Source organism: Pelodiscus sinensis, chromosome 1, assembly GCF_049634645.1.
Source record: "Pelodiscus sinensis isolate JC-2024 chromosome 1, ASM4963464v1, whole genome shotgun sequence".
NCBI lineage: Eukaryota > Metazoa > Chordata > Testudines > Trionychidae > Pelodiscus > Pelodiscus sinensis.
The window spans coordinates 158,087,855-158,102,955 of NC_134711.1; the positions used below are offsets into that span (position 1 = coordinate 158,087,855).

General features: G+C 45.6%; 1 long non-coding RNA gene across 1 annotated transcript; it reads left to right on the forward strand.

Annotated features, from left to right (window-relative positions):
* The first annotated feature begins 4,838 nt into the window (after window positions 1–4,838).
* On the forward strand, window positions 4,839–7,371 carry LOC142826887 (uncharacterized). The gene is made up of 3 exons (XR_012901152.1): window positions 4,839–5,063; window positions 5,245–6,166; window positions 6,388–7,371. It is a non-coding gene; the product is annotated as an uncharacterized LOC142826887 (long non-coding RNA).
* The last annotated feature ends 7,730 nt before the right edge of the window (window positions 7,372–15,101 follow it).

Sequence of the window (15,101 nt, forward strand, 5' to 3'; positions counted from 1 at the left end):
AGATGCTGAGCCTGCTGGACAGCCTACTGAAGTCAATACATGCAGCTCTGTGTTCAGGACCTCGAAGAATCAGGCCACTTAAATTTGGTGCCTAACTCAAGTATGAAAATGTCAGCCAAATGGGGTGCTATATGTTCTGTGTTGTTCTACATTGTTCCATTGAAACCAGGTGTGTTTTCTTAAATTCAAGAATGTATCCCATCAGTTTCTCAAAAGTCCTGCTATTACTCTTCAAAATTGGGTCTCAGTCATAAATCCATGTAGACATAGTTTATTTTTGACCTATTTGAATTGACTTAAGCACTAATTATTTTTGATTTCTTGATTACTGTCTTTAATCTCTTTGTGTCTACCTCACTTGACCCTAATGACTCAATATTTCTAATGTGATTAGGATGTAATGGGCATTGGATAGACTAGTTAGTTCTCTTGATGTAAATGTTGTTGGAAGAACCTTTAATGTAACTGTCAGAAAAATCTTTTCTTACATCTATCATTTTCCTCTTAGTCATATTCAGTGTTTTCCCAGTTTAATACTAGAGGATTTCAGGAAACATTGATTGTCTACAGTCATGTTCCGATTGGCTGGCTGGCCTTTTTTAATGTCATCAGCTGCTGACCAAGTTCCAAACATGCACAGTGGTTATCTAATCCCTAAACTGGTGGAAAGATTTGTATTGTAAATAAATAAACTCAATACAATTATCGTAACTACTTTTTTGTAGTGAAAAGATATGACTCAATCCTTTCTTCCTGAAAAAAAAATTGTTTTAAAGGATAAAACAATAGCAACGAGCCACTTTGGATGTGCACTGGTGGGAAAAATCACTGAATGTGTCATTAGAAATGTGTTTTTACCATATAGAATTTTATTTAAAATGTAATCCTAGTGTAAGTAGGAAGAGAGACTACAAGGCTCACATTCATGTTCATTGTTCTGGATTCTGTTTTATCACATTTTATATGTTTATTTTTATTGGGTCATGCCCCAGTGGGTGATTTATATCTAAAAGCTCCTCCTACAGCCATGTACAACTATAAATGAAGGGATCTTAAGGCCAGGCCAGGCCAGGCCAGTATAGCCATATAGTTGAACCTGTTGCATGCACAACATAGGCCACTGAATTTCACCCAGTAGTTTCTGAAGGGAATCTTTCTTCTTTACTACATAAGTGAATAATACCATGAAGCCCAATAATTTGTGATTGAACTGGAGTAAATATTTTAGAAAGACTTCCAGTCTTGATTTGAAGACTGCAGTGATGAATTCACCATGTCCCTTTTTAAGCTGCTCCAATGACTGATATGGCAAATGCATTCTGTAATAAAAACTGAATTTCAATTGAGTTATGGCCTGTAGGTTAGGATAAAAATGTCGGTCTCCATATTACTCTTGATCCATCTCATAGCGCACACTAAATGTTAGTGAAAGACTTGCCCATTGATTGTGTGACCTCTTAGAGGGTACAGGGAAATGTGAGTATTATGCTATCTTCACACTCCTTGCCAAAGCAGTGTAGACATGCTATTTTGAAATAAGCTATTTATTCGAAATAACTGTGCAGCGTAGACTTACCCTTTGTGTGAGAGAGTTAGGCTGAAGAAGCAACTCCTGATTAGAAGATGAAGATCAGATGAGCAAGTTTGGGCTGGACTAGTATAGGCAACAGAAGAGATGATAGTGAGAATTAGTGAAGGGAATAGTGAACATAAAGAAAGGGTTCGAGATTGTTCCAGAGGAAGGAGTGTACCCTGAAGAGAGACAGGTGGACAAGGAAGCCTGTGGGAGGCAGAGTAAAAAGCAGTCCAAGGACAGAGCAGTGAGATTAGGATCTGAGCAGACCTTGGCTTCATGTTTTAGGTTCCCTGGGCTGAAACATGAAGTAGCAGATGGGACAAGATTCCCCTACCAGCCATTGATAAATGGCAGTGCCTGGTCAGTGAGATCTTATACTCTGGAAGGGGAAATTAAATAGTGAGCTGGCTGGAGGGCCAAAGTCACAATTAAGATGCTAGAGTAGGAGGACCTCAGAGTGAGAGAGAGCACAATGTATTAAGAGACTACAGGAGGAAACATCGGAGCTGGAAGAAAAACTAAACTGCAGAACAGAACTAAATACGTCCATGGAGGGTAGGTCCATTAATGGATAGTAGTTAAGACAGGCAGGGATGGTAACCCTAGCCTCTGTTTGTCAGAGCTGAGAATGAGCAAAAGACAACAGATCACTTGATGATTGCCTGTTGTGTCCATTCCCTCTGGGACACTAACAACTGTCAGAAGACAGGCTACTGGGTTAGATAACCACAAAGCGATATGACCAGTGGTGGATGAGTAGCCCAAAATAGGAGTTACTCTGTTCGTAAGTGAAGAAAATGGATTTTTGGAGTATAACTGTAGGAGGAATGAGAGAGAGAGACTGCATTTTTGCATTGAAATTGCAAGACGACAGCATGACTTGCTTCATGAATGAAAGATTACAATCAAACCTGGCTATATGATACTGTAAGGTGAACTTTTGTGTGATATAACATGTCAATAATATGTTAGGTAAGTTTAGGCTCTAGAATGTGTGTTTTGATTTTATTTTATTTTAGCAATTTGTTTTCAATATATCTGCTTGATAGCCTATGCATCTCTGTTCTTTACTTAACAAACTTCTACTTCCTTCCTCTGTAAACAAATCTAAGTGCTGTGTGTAAGCAGAGCTGCATTCCACCAGTAAAGTGGGGTGCACTGTTCCCTTGGGAAAAGAGAATCTCAGTCTGTAAGAATCCATTGAACTAAGGGCACAACACTGCATGCAACTGTTTGGACAGCTTTGGGGTTGTATGCCTATTACTAACTTGTAAAAAGAAAGTGGGGCTGGAGGAAGCTTTGAAGGCAACACTTGTATTGCAAGAGGCTAGTGATGTCAGGATGCTGACTCCAGGTAGGTGCTGACAAGGCTTTCTTGTGGAAAGGGCAGGTGATAGCAAGATGCTTTCTCACAACCCTGGGTACCTCTGAGAAGCATCATATTATGGGTAGAATGTGTGTGTAATAACTTGAATGTACAGTTTATTATTTTTAAAAACTTTAAAAGAGTGGTCCTGTAGCACCTTAGAGACTAACAAAAGTTGTATATAGTATCATGAGCTTTCATGGGCACAACCCATTTCTTCAGATGAGCAGAGCAAGAAGCACAGAGAGATACAGAACCCCAACATTTCTGTAACTCTCTGTGACCCCTGCTCCACTGATCTGAAGAAGTGGGTTGTGCCCACAAAAGCTCATGATACTATATACATTTGTTTTTAGTCTGTAAGCCCTAATTTACAGCCCTTATTTTGAAATAACAAGCAGAGCATTCACACTACCAAGCCCATTATTTCAAAATAAGGTGCTGGTTATTTTGAAATAAATACTCCTGCTGTCCACAAGGAATAATGCTTATTTTGAAATAGTTATTTTGAAATAGTGACAGTGTGGATGCTCCACTGTTGCTATTTCAAAATAACTATTCCCCAGAATCATTCAAAGTACTTGCTCCCCAGTGCTTCCTAAATCAAGGTAGCGCATCCAGTAAAGAGAGCCTGACTCAGACTAATTTCAAGGCTTCCTGTAATGTGGACATGCTATTTCCCTTCTCCGCTATTTATTTTGGGTCTGCACATCCTAAACTCATGACTCTGGTCATCTGAAGAAGTGGGCTGTGCCCACGAAAGCTCATGATACCATCTACATGTTTTGTTATTCTTTAAAGTGCTACCAGACCTTTTTTTTAAGTTTATTTTGAAATAGTTCTTTTGGGGAGTTATTTCAAAATAAGTTATTTTTAAAATAATTTTCTAGTGTAGACATGCACAAAAGTGCTACAGGACCACTTATCTTTTTTTTTTTTTTTTTTTTTTTTTTTTTTTAAACAGTTACAGACTAACATGGCTACCGCTCTGAGTTTATTATTTATTCAGTAACTTAGTGTCACATTCAGCATCATTCCATGGAGAAATCTGCTTACTTTTAGAACCACTGCTACTTCTGCCTTTTATTTCACTTCCTTCTCTGTCCTCCTTTTCTCTGTTTCTCTCCTCTTCGTTTCTTCTCCTTTCTTCTCTCTAGATTTCTTTTCCTGCACCTTAGATTAGGACTGAGTTAAGAATCTAGGATTTAGTTTGTCACCTGTTGCTAAAATGTACATTTAGGGAATCAGTAATAATAAAGAGCAAATCTGAGGCCCTTAGATTTTTCACTCACATCCCTCTATTGAAAAAGGGATGTAAATTAGACATATTGAAACTGTAAATGAAGGCAGGATTTGAATTTCCCACGCTTTATTTACATAATGGCGGATGCGGCTCTTTTTCTAAAAGCTGCTTTTGGAAAAAAACGCAGTTAAGATGGGGATCTTTCAAAATAAATGCCCCTTTTTGAAAGAGCCTATAAACCTCATTTTTGAAGATTACAGGATCTTTCAAAAAGGGGCATTTACTTTGAAAGATCCCCGTCTTAACCACTTTTTTTTTAAAGTAGCTTTTTGAAAAAAAGCCACGGCCACCATTATGTAAATGAAGCACAGGAAATTCAAATCCCTCCTTCATTTACAATTTCAATATGTCTAATTTTATCGAAAAAGGGATGTAATCTACCCTCAACCCAAAATCAATGGTAGGTAACTATTGCTCAGTGCTGGGAGAATGTGAGATCACATACTTGTTAGGATGAGGGATGGCCCCTCATCAAGTCCTCTGCCTTCTCGTAGGCTGGGGCAGGGCAGACAAGGCTGACTGGCTTTTCAGGTGCTGCTCCTTGCCTATTGAAACTCTCCTGAGATTTCAAATGCCTCTTACCCTTATTAGCTGCCTACTGCTCCCTCCCCTTAGGTATCACAGGAGCTGTGTTTTGGAATGCTGTGGATCTGACCAATCTCCTAGTGTGGGATCAGGAAGGAATCTTTCCCACTGAGACCAATTACCCACAGGTGTATGGATTGTTTGGTTGTTTCATTTGGGTTTTGATTTTGGTTTTTTGCTTTTCTCACTATGCCACAGGAGCAATAGGACCTGAAAGATTAACAGTAGGAAAGGTAAGATTGTCTAGCTCCCTGCAATTTGCAGGACATAATTAGTGTCTTTAAAGGGCCTGCTCTTAGAAGTATAAAGTTTTTTTGTGTGGCCCATGTGCCTAACGGGAGACCTGAAAGGAAGACTCAAAATCTTCACAGATTTAGATCTCACTATGATAACCTCCCATCTCCCCCATCACAGGCTTCCAGAATCTGTCGACAAAACTTCTGTCGACAAAGAGCATCCAGGCTACATTGCTTTGTTGACAAAGAGCGTCCAGACTGCGGGACGCTCTGTCAACAGAAGAAGGCACCTGGACGTGCTTCTGGAAGTTCACAGGGGCAGCCATAAAGCCCAGGCACTGCTTCATGCTCTCTGCAGAGACGGGTGCTTAAAGGGATCCTCCTGGACAGCTGTAGCTCTGCTCCTGCTTCTGGCTTACCTACTTTATACAGTGGAAGCAAAGCTGCTGCAGTTTTTCTGGCTCTGGTTGCCCTGCTTTGTCGGACACCACAGCTGTTTATTTTCTGGTTTGTCTGTTTGTGTGTTTGCTTCTGTGTTTGCTTGTTTGTTTTGGCTTTTTTGGTTTTTTGTTTCTTTGTTTGTATTTTTGTCTGTTTTGTTTCTTTTGTTCTTTTGTTTGTGTGTTACTTTGGCTTTTTTAGCCATGGAGATTGAGCAGCTTCTGGGCAGGTGATGGCCCTAACCGTGCTGCTGGAAGCTCTGCTGCATGCTCAGGAGAGCATGATGACCTTGGCGGCAGAGCTGGACTCTGAGCCCAGCTTTGAGCCTCTCGCTCAGGCTGCAGCCCTGCTGCCCTTGCTCCCCTCCTTATTCCTGGAGAGGCGAGTTTGGAGGCTGGATACCAGTTCTGACTGGTGGGACCGGCTAGTGTTGCAGCAGTGGGACGACGACCGGTGGCTCCAGAACTTCCGGATGCAGAAGGCCACCTTCCAGGAGCTCTGTGTCTGGCCTGCCCCTTCCCTGCAACACCAGGACACCCGCTTGCGGGTCGCCATCCCCCTGGAGAAGCGCGTCGCCATTGCGCTGTGGAAGCTGGTCACCCCTGATGGGGCATCAGTTTGGTGTGGGGAAGTCTACTGTCGGGGCCGTCTTAATGGAGGTAAGTCACTCTCAGGGGGCACTCCAGGGGATCAGTAAGGACCAGACACAGGGAATTGGGGATGGGGTGGGTGAGGTAGAAGCCATGGTGCAGGGGGTGGGAGAGGGATTGTCTGGGGGGGGCTGTTGGTGTCTGGGGGGGAGGGGGGAAGCACCCCTCAGCAGCTGAGCCAACCCCTCTAATGTCCTGTTCTGTGTGTTTCTATTTGTCCCTTTCTGCAGGTGGTGACAGCCATCAATTCCAAGCTGCTCCACAGGACTGTCTGCCTTGGAGACCTGCAGACCATCCTGGCCAGATTTGCGGGGCTGGGGTTTCCAAACTGTGGTGAGGCACTTGATTGGACCAACATCCCCATCCGCGCCCCACCCCATCGAGCAGCACAGTACATGAACAGGAAGGGCTACTTCTCCATCGTACTGCAGGCCCTGTCGACCCCAGGGGCCAGTTCACTGTTTGTGTCGGGTGGTCAGGCCGGGTACACGATGGCCGCATGTTCAGGAACTCATACCTGTACCACAGGCTGCAGGCTGGGGCATTCTTCCCAGAGAGGAACCTGGCAGTCGGGGATGTGCAGATGCCTACGTGCAGCGTGGCCGATGTGGCCTACCCTCTCATGCCCTGGCTCATGAAGCCCTACACTGGCCAATTGGATGCGAGCAGGGAACTGTTCAACTCCCACCTCAGTAGGGCTCGCTTCCTGGTGGAATGCGTCTTTGGCCATCTGAAGGGCAGATTTAGGTGCCTTCTCACGTGGCTGGACATGGGGGAACACAACATCCCCGATGTGGTTGCAGCATGCTGTGTGCTGCACAACCTCATGGAGAGGAAAGGGGAGGCCTTCCTCCCTGCATGGGGAACACGGGATGATGTGGAGGGGAGGCACTTCAAGCAGTCCCAGACAGCTGCCACCCGGCAAGCCCACCAGCTGGGCCTGCACATTCAGGAAGCCCTGAGCAATTCACACAGGGAGGCCCCTGATTGTCCCCAGGGGCACGTGGGAGTGCCACATGCCCCCGGTGCCTTCCTCCCTGCAACCCCTCCCGACCCCACATTCACTCAATCGACCCATTCATCACACACTAAAAATGGAGACAGGTGGTGGTGAAAACTTTTGTGCAGTTTATTTAACTATTGCTTTTGGAACAAAATAAAATAAATAACTCTTGTGTTCAGAGAAAAAAAATGTTGTTTCTTATCAAATAAACTGTTTGTAAAAAAAAAATACAATGCGTCCCTCAGTTTGTGTCACTGGTGGGAAGGGGGAATGTCAACTTGGAAGGGGGGAGGGAGGCTCAGGGCTGAGGGGGCTGCCCGGAGGAAGAGCCCCTGGCAGTTTGGCTACGGAGGCCTTGTCGCACCTGGTTGTGCATGCGGGCTGCCACAGCAGGGGCCTGGGCAGAAGGTGGGGCTGCGGTTGGGGCTGGGATGGCAGGGGCTGAGGGTGGGGGCAGGCTGAGGAGGAGGGGCACGACCAGGCAAAGGACTGGGGAAGGCCATGGCCTCCTGGATGGCAGTGCAGATGTCCCTCTGCTGCAGGGCAAATTCCTGCAGCAACTGCCGGCGCCACTCGACCTCTGCCTCTGCCTCCAGCCTCCTGTCCATTGACTCCTGCATCCTTTGCAGGACCGTGATGTGCTGGAGCACCAGCTGTAGCTGCGCCAGTGCCGACGGGTTCCCTGAGGCCATCTCGGTGATGGGGTAGGTGTGGCGCCCCCCTCCTGCACAGCTGGTCGGGCTGTGGCGGACAAGAGGGAAAAGTCGTCAGTCATGCATGCTTTCCATTTCCCATTTCCCCTCCTTCCTCTCACCAGGCAGTGCCTACCCTAGGGTCAGAGGCTGCTCATGTGCGTCTCAGTAAGGCATGGTGTGGCCTGGCCCGCAGCCACTGCCTCCCTAGAGCCCAGGTGGTGTGCAGGCCACCGTCGTGCCCTCCCTCACACATCCCCCATGGCCGAGCAGCATGGACAAGTGTCGGGTCATGGTTGAGACTCCCGCAGAGTGCTAAGAGGCCTGCGGTTGTGCAGCAATCCCAGCGTCTCCAGCCCATGCCTTCATGTGCCATCCCTGTGTGCAAAACAGGCGGTGCCTAGCAGCCATGTGGGTACAGGGGGGTAGCACGGCCCTCCCTGAGGGCAGCCATGGGTGTGTCCCCCCCTTCCTCCCAGGCCATGCTCAGCATGACATGTCATAGCTCTGCACAGCCCCTTTGCTCCCGCCTGCCCTGCCCTGTGTGTGTTGGACCCTCACAGCACTCACCTGATGTTCCCTTCCCGGTTTCCGAGGTGGTCTGCGAGGCCTCCTGCATTTGGGTGCCTGGCTCCTGGGTGCTCTGGGTGCCGTCCTCCTCCTCTTTTTCCTCCTCCTGGAGCTCCTGGTCCTCCAGCAGAAGTTGCGGCCGCTGTACCACGGGGGTCTCCAGCCTGGACTCCACGAGCCTCTCAGGAGGCAGAGGTTCCCCTGCCCCCAGGATTCTGTCCAGGTCCTCATAGTAGGCGCAGGAGTGTGGCCTTTTCCTGGAGCGGGACTGTGCTCACGGGCCCTGAAATACCCCTGCCTCAGCTCCTTCACTTTGGCCCTGACCTGCGGTGCTGTGCAGGGGTGGTGGCCTTTCCTGGCCAGGCTATGTGCCATTCTGGCGTAAATGTCCACGTTCCGGTGCCTGACTGGTGAGCCTCTTCCTCAGCCCACAGCTCCAAAAGGACTTTAATCTCGGGCCCTGATCAGGAGGGTGACCGCCATTTAGTGCCCCTGGCTTCCCGGGGGGATGAGTCCCTGGAAGGGCCAGGGAGGTTTTTGGGGGCTTTTCCCTGGGACATGGCTCACTACACGAGAGCTCCGCCATCGAGGTCCACTCTGGAGGTGGCTTGTTGCCAGAGTGCCAATCCTGGGTGCCTGTGCCTTTTAAAGATGGCTGCAGGCAGGAACAATAGAGTTACAAGGTGTGGCAGGAGTGTCCACCAGGTGTTCTTCCTGGAGGCCTTTTCTATTGACATAACTTCTCCCTTGAGTCCACACCTGCCTTTTGTCAACATAACTATGTCGACAAAGGAGTTATTCCTCATGGAATGAGGTTTACAGCCGCCGACAAAACTGCTGAGTTATGTCGACATAACTCGACGGCAGTGTGGACACAGGTATAGTTTTGTCTACAAAAGTCCACTTTTGTCGACAAAACCCTGTAGTCTAGACACACCCAAAGAGAGGCTGGGAGGATTCAAAAGTGAGTTGAGTGCAAAGGTGAGGTGGCTCTGTCTAGAGTTGTTAATTGTATTGTAGGGTCCCTGTAACCCCAAACTGATTGCTGGAAGGCTATCATCTCTTCCCAGTGATACATGAGTAACACCGCAACCTGTCAATTAAATCCCCTGGGTCTGTTGTTCATTTGCCTCTGTGTTCTCATCAAACCCATGTGTCAAATCTAAATACATAGGGGCTACGTCTAGACTGGCATGATTTTCCACAAATGTTTTTAACGGAAAAGTTTTCCGTTAAAAGCATTTGCGGAAAAGAGCGTCTAGATAGGCACGGATGCTTTTCCGCAAAAGCACTTTTTGCGGAAAAGCGTCCGGGCCTATCTAGACGTGCTTTTCCGCAAAAAAGCCCCGATCGCCATTTTTGTGATGGGGCTTTTTTGCACAAAACAAATCTGATCTGTCTACACTGGCCCTTTTGTGCAAAAACTTTGCACAAAAGGACTTTTTCCCAAACGGGAGCAGCATAGTATTTCCGCAAGAAGCACTGATTTCAGACAGTAGGAAGTCAGTGATCTTGCGGAAATTCAAGCGGCCAGTGTAGACAGCCGTTAAGTTTTTCCAGCTAGATGCAGCCAGTAAGTGTTATGTGACCTTGTATAGCTTCACAGCCTTTCACAAGCATTCATTCTGGTAAGACCTCTTTGAGGCAGGGGTGGGTATTTATAGTTCTTTGCAATAAATTTATTAACATCATTTTGAAATTTAAAGTGACTGAAGTTCAAGGCATTCTCATTTTAAGAAGAGAAGGAAACTAGAATCTCCTTTGGTAGGGTGGTAACCTCCATGGTATGCTGGCTGAGAGCGCCAAACATAGTGATGTAAATCCTAGCCAGGAGCCCGTGGGAGGCTCTACATACATCATGCAGTTATCTTGCAGGGCGGACATGACTGTGCAGTCAATATTTAGAGTTTGCCCTATTTGAAGTGAAACTGGCATTGGTTAAAAGAATTAGAGAGAAAACAATCAACTTGCTTGGATCTGAGCCCAAACCATTAAGAGTAGAGCTATTGACTCCCCTATTCTGTTTATATAGTGCCCAGCACAACGAGCCTCTAATCCTGATTGAGCCTTACACTTATAAATCTTTACTAAATAATTATCAGCCTCTTAATTACCCATATCTCCCACGATATCCTTTTCAGACTGCGTGGAGAATACTAAGGGTAACTGTGTATTTTCACACATTTAAAAAAATGTTCATTTACAAAGGATGTCAGTGAAAACTCATCATGACAATTAAAAAATGATAATTTATCTAGGAAAAAGAATATGGCTGAACAACAACAGCCTTTGCTGTAGTGTGTTCCCATATTCTTTCTGGAGTTCAACATTTATTTGTGCCTGCTTGGTCACCTGGGGTTTAGCTGTATCATTCAAGGTTCTACAATTTGGAGCTTTTACACATGATTGTGGGGAAATGTATTCTTCAGATGTATCCCTTTCATCTAATTGTTCCTGTCTTCAATGATTTATTAGGCTTTCCCCCTCTCTACTGCTTCTAATCATTTAGATTGAATTAGAGAATATCAGTGTTTACTCCAAAAGACGGTATGAAATTAGATTTTTATGGAAACAGAGTGGAATTTTTGTACAGCAGTTTCAGAGAACCAAAGTACACTACTATCTATTCCCCCAAAAAAGGGTATATTTTTATGCATGATCACAAATGGTTCAGGACCAGAGAGACCCACTGGCGGGCTAGTGCCCAGGAGCCCTGCAGGCTGGCAGGGTAGCGAGAGCCCCATGCGTGGCAGCAGGAGCCTTGCACAGAGGCTGCAGGGCAGCCCAGAATGGCATCAGGAGCCAAGCTCTGTAGCGGGAACCTAGCATGCAGAGGCAGCGGGGCTGCCAGGTGCTGGAGCAGGAGAAGCTGGGTGCACTCACAGGCAGCATATCTGTCTGGTGTGGCAGTGGGAGCCCAGCAAGCAGAGGCAGCAGGGCTGCCTGGTAGGGCAGCAGGGCCAGCCAGCTGGAAGGGCAGTGATCAGGCCAGGGATAGAGGGGGCTGGCAGCCGGGGTCGGGGGAAGAAATGACCACCTCTGGTCTGTCAAAATCCCTCATCTGGGACCGGTCAGGTCCCGAGGGTGCCAGACGAGGGAGGTCCAACCTGTAATAGACTTCTAAAATTAACCCTTATGACCCAAATTAACCAGCCTTACAATACCAGACATTTTTATTCCCTGTCTAGGGAGACATAACATTTATTTCCTTGTGGACAGCAAAAATTATGGAGGATCCAAATCTGCCATCTTCACCTTGTTACCTAGCTCCATGACTAATCTCATTGAAATCCATCGCACTACCCAAAACAAGGATGCCAGAAGACGGCCCTCAGTAATTTGTTAGTTTGTTAGTAGTGGTAGCCATTTTCCTTCACTGGTATCTGTTTCCTTCCTTTTCATTCTCAAGCATTCGTGCAGGGGCTGTTCTCAAATGATACAGGCAGTTTTTAGTAATAAAAACAGCTGTTGTAACCTTCCTTTATGTAAGTAACTTCACCAGTTGTCAGTAATATCAAGTAGAAACAAAAAGTATATTTTTAAAAACTGCTCCCCTTGGATTAGAGTTCTCTCCGAGTTGGGCTGTTTATCTGTGAAGATTCCTCCCACAGTCTGTGGCATCCAGTATTTATCATGCAGAAACAGAGATGTTTAGGAAAAAGAAATTCAGCATCCCTATCACAGTGAAAAGTCACATAAACAGAAAATGTGTCTCCAGAACTTTGTGCAGAACAGCTAATTAATTTACGGGAAAAATAATGAGCAAGGTGACAGAGCTGCCAGACTCCCACAGGAATATATTATACTTTCTCGGTCTTTGGAATGAAACATCAGTAACTTAAAGATTCTGTCTGTGTGAGGAGATGTCAAGAAGTCTGTCAAACCTTGCAAGCTTTGTTTATGCCTTTGCGAGTTTTACTGAATGCAATCTCTATCGGTTTAGAGTTCCACAGCCACAGTTATACAGTAAATGTATTAGCAGAGCGCATTGGTTTTTACTATCTTATTGGACTAAGCTTCTTTAAATGCCTCTGGAAGGCTCCAAGGTACAGTCTTGTCGCCTGTCACGATGACAAGCCAATGACAGCTGCACAAAATGGCTTAATTTCTCCCCTCTGGGGAAGGGATGGGACAATCATTCACACCCACCACTACTTTTTGATGCATTTAAAGATCAAGACTCAACAGCTCTGTTCTTCTAGGTGTCTTTCACTAGATAAGAATTTTAATCCATTCCTGGAACAAAATTTCCAAAGCCCCATCTTCTCAAACCCACATGCAAATAGGATCCCTGTGGCAGGCAGACGCATGGGAATATTTTGCTTTGTCTGAGCGACTGTAAAAATGTATTTATGCATCTTTTTTATCACATTAGCACTAATATTGTCACTCTTAATATCTCTGATCAGTCCTTTTTTCAAACAATTTAGAGCATAAAGCAAAAAAAAATCATTGTCTAACTGGAATATTTTTTGTGTGCGCTTTTGGATGGAAGAGTTAAACTACCTATAGTAATTTTACTAGTGATGAAACAATATAGTTAGGGTTAGAATAGTAGTATTATAAAGAATATTTTCAGCAGAAAATTCACTACTACAGAAACATTCAGTCAATATGCTGCAGTTGCTTGGAAAATCTACAGGCTTCTGGCATTTTGATGACAAAAACTAATTACACTTTCTTTGTTACTTTGTACATAGTTGCAAGGAGCATGCAAATATTCAAGGATGGAGTTCCTATTCCTGCATTTCAGTGATTTTTGTATACAACATTCAGACTTTTTTTTTCCTTCAGCTTTTCTGTCAGTTGGAAACTGCTCTGACATTCATCTTCATGTAACAAGATACACATTAATTTTTTTTCACTTCTAATAATCAAACCCATTAGCACATGAGCGCAAAAGGGCTCTACAAGGAGCCTTGCTGTATATTTGCTGTGTCTGAATTTCATGGGATGATCAGAGACTTTTTGACACAGCAAAGTTAGAGAATTACCATGCTGGCAATTTCACAGAATTGGTGTTGAATCAGCATTCTGTAGACCAGAGGTGGGGAATTCAAAGGTAATTTTTTTCTTTTTCCTTCTTCTTTTGCTAGATTTAGCTCCCCAATCACAGTAACAGAGAAAAAACAGTTTGACCCCATGTAAAGTAGAGTGGCAGTTGTACCCCTTGCAATGAGAGCCTTGGAGCATTTAAACCAGTTGAATAATGCCAGAGTGCCACACCTCTCCTTATCCATGACATACTCCAAAATACTCCAAGCACCAGTGTGATGTGTGGGGATGGTGCGGACATAGCTATGCTTGCTCTATACCAGGCAGTGATTTTGCCCTTGCAAGTGGAATTCCTACTAAGGGCAGCTCAAGTTTACATTAGCTACCAAAAATATGACAGATTGGATTGGCATGGGACAGAACCTGGTCCGTGGTGGCTGATGCGTGATTCTGCTGGCTTTTCATTTCCTTACAGTTTTCTCAAATTTAGTGTTAGGTATTGGGCTTTAATTAGCAGATATTTTAAAAGTGAAGTCAATAAATGAGCACTTCTTTTTTTGAAAGCAACGAGTAGTCCTATGGCACCTTAGAGACTAACAAAAATGTATAGGATCATGAGGTTTTGTGAGCAAAACCCACTTCATCAAATGAACTGGAAGCTGGCATGGAAATGACAGGAATTCAGAATCTATCAGAGAAAAAGGAGGAGGAAAAAAGGTACCTATCAATTGTTGTACCAGTGCTAATGAGGCTAATTGAGTGGGCTGGAAGGGTCCCTGTGACTGGGTGCTTGCCCTGCACTGGCCCTTTAAGGGCAAAAATCCAGCCCTGAGTGAGGGCTGAGTGTGAAGCCCCAGCTGAGGCAGTTCTGGCGAATGAGGGCCCAGCTGGGGTCTATATAAAGAAGGGTGAGGGTAGGTTGCGAGGGAGAGATCACTTTTGCTGTGGCTAGAGAGCAGCAGGGACCTGGCTGCCAGGGAAGTAGAGCATTGCTGGGGAAGCTCTAGACAATCAAGCCCCCAAGCTGCAAGGCCTGAAGCTACTGGGGCTGCAAGAAGCAGCCATGATAGGCAAGGGCAGCAAGTCCATACCTCTTTACCCATGATGACTGGCCATTACGGACTGCAGTTTGCCCCTGAGTCAGGGGCCAGATGAAGACTGGCAGTGGGTCACTGAGGCAAGGTGGGTAAAGGGGAACTGGCTGTTCCCTGGGAGAAGAACTGGGTACCCCTTGAGAGGGAAGGACCCTGGAGTGTGCAGATGGGTAAATAATCCTGCCTCCATCCCCTTGAAGGGGGCTCAGAGAGACTGGAGTGGGCACTGCTGGAAGGCAGTGTCCTAAAGAGGATACCGTGGTCAAAGAATGACATGGATCTGGACTAGAGGGAAGAGCGAGAACATGGGGAGACACCAGCTAGCGAGAGGCATCCAGTGGGTTGGTGAGCTAATTCCCAGGACTGCTGGCAGGAAGCACCATGGTGGTGAGTCTGCTCTTTGACAGTCCCATACACAGCTTTTGTTGTAAATGAGATGTTAAATGCAGGGAAGGCTGCCTTTTAATGTGACATCCAATTAATGTCCTTGTTCAAGCCCAGGGAAACTGTCAAATTTGCATAGGAAAGTCAGTTCTGTACTCTCTGTAATTAGCCTGTGAAATTTCTTTGTGGAAGAATGGCTGTTTTTA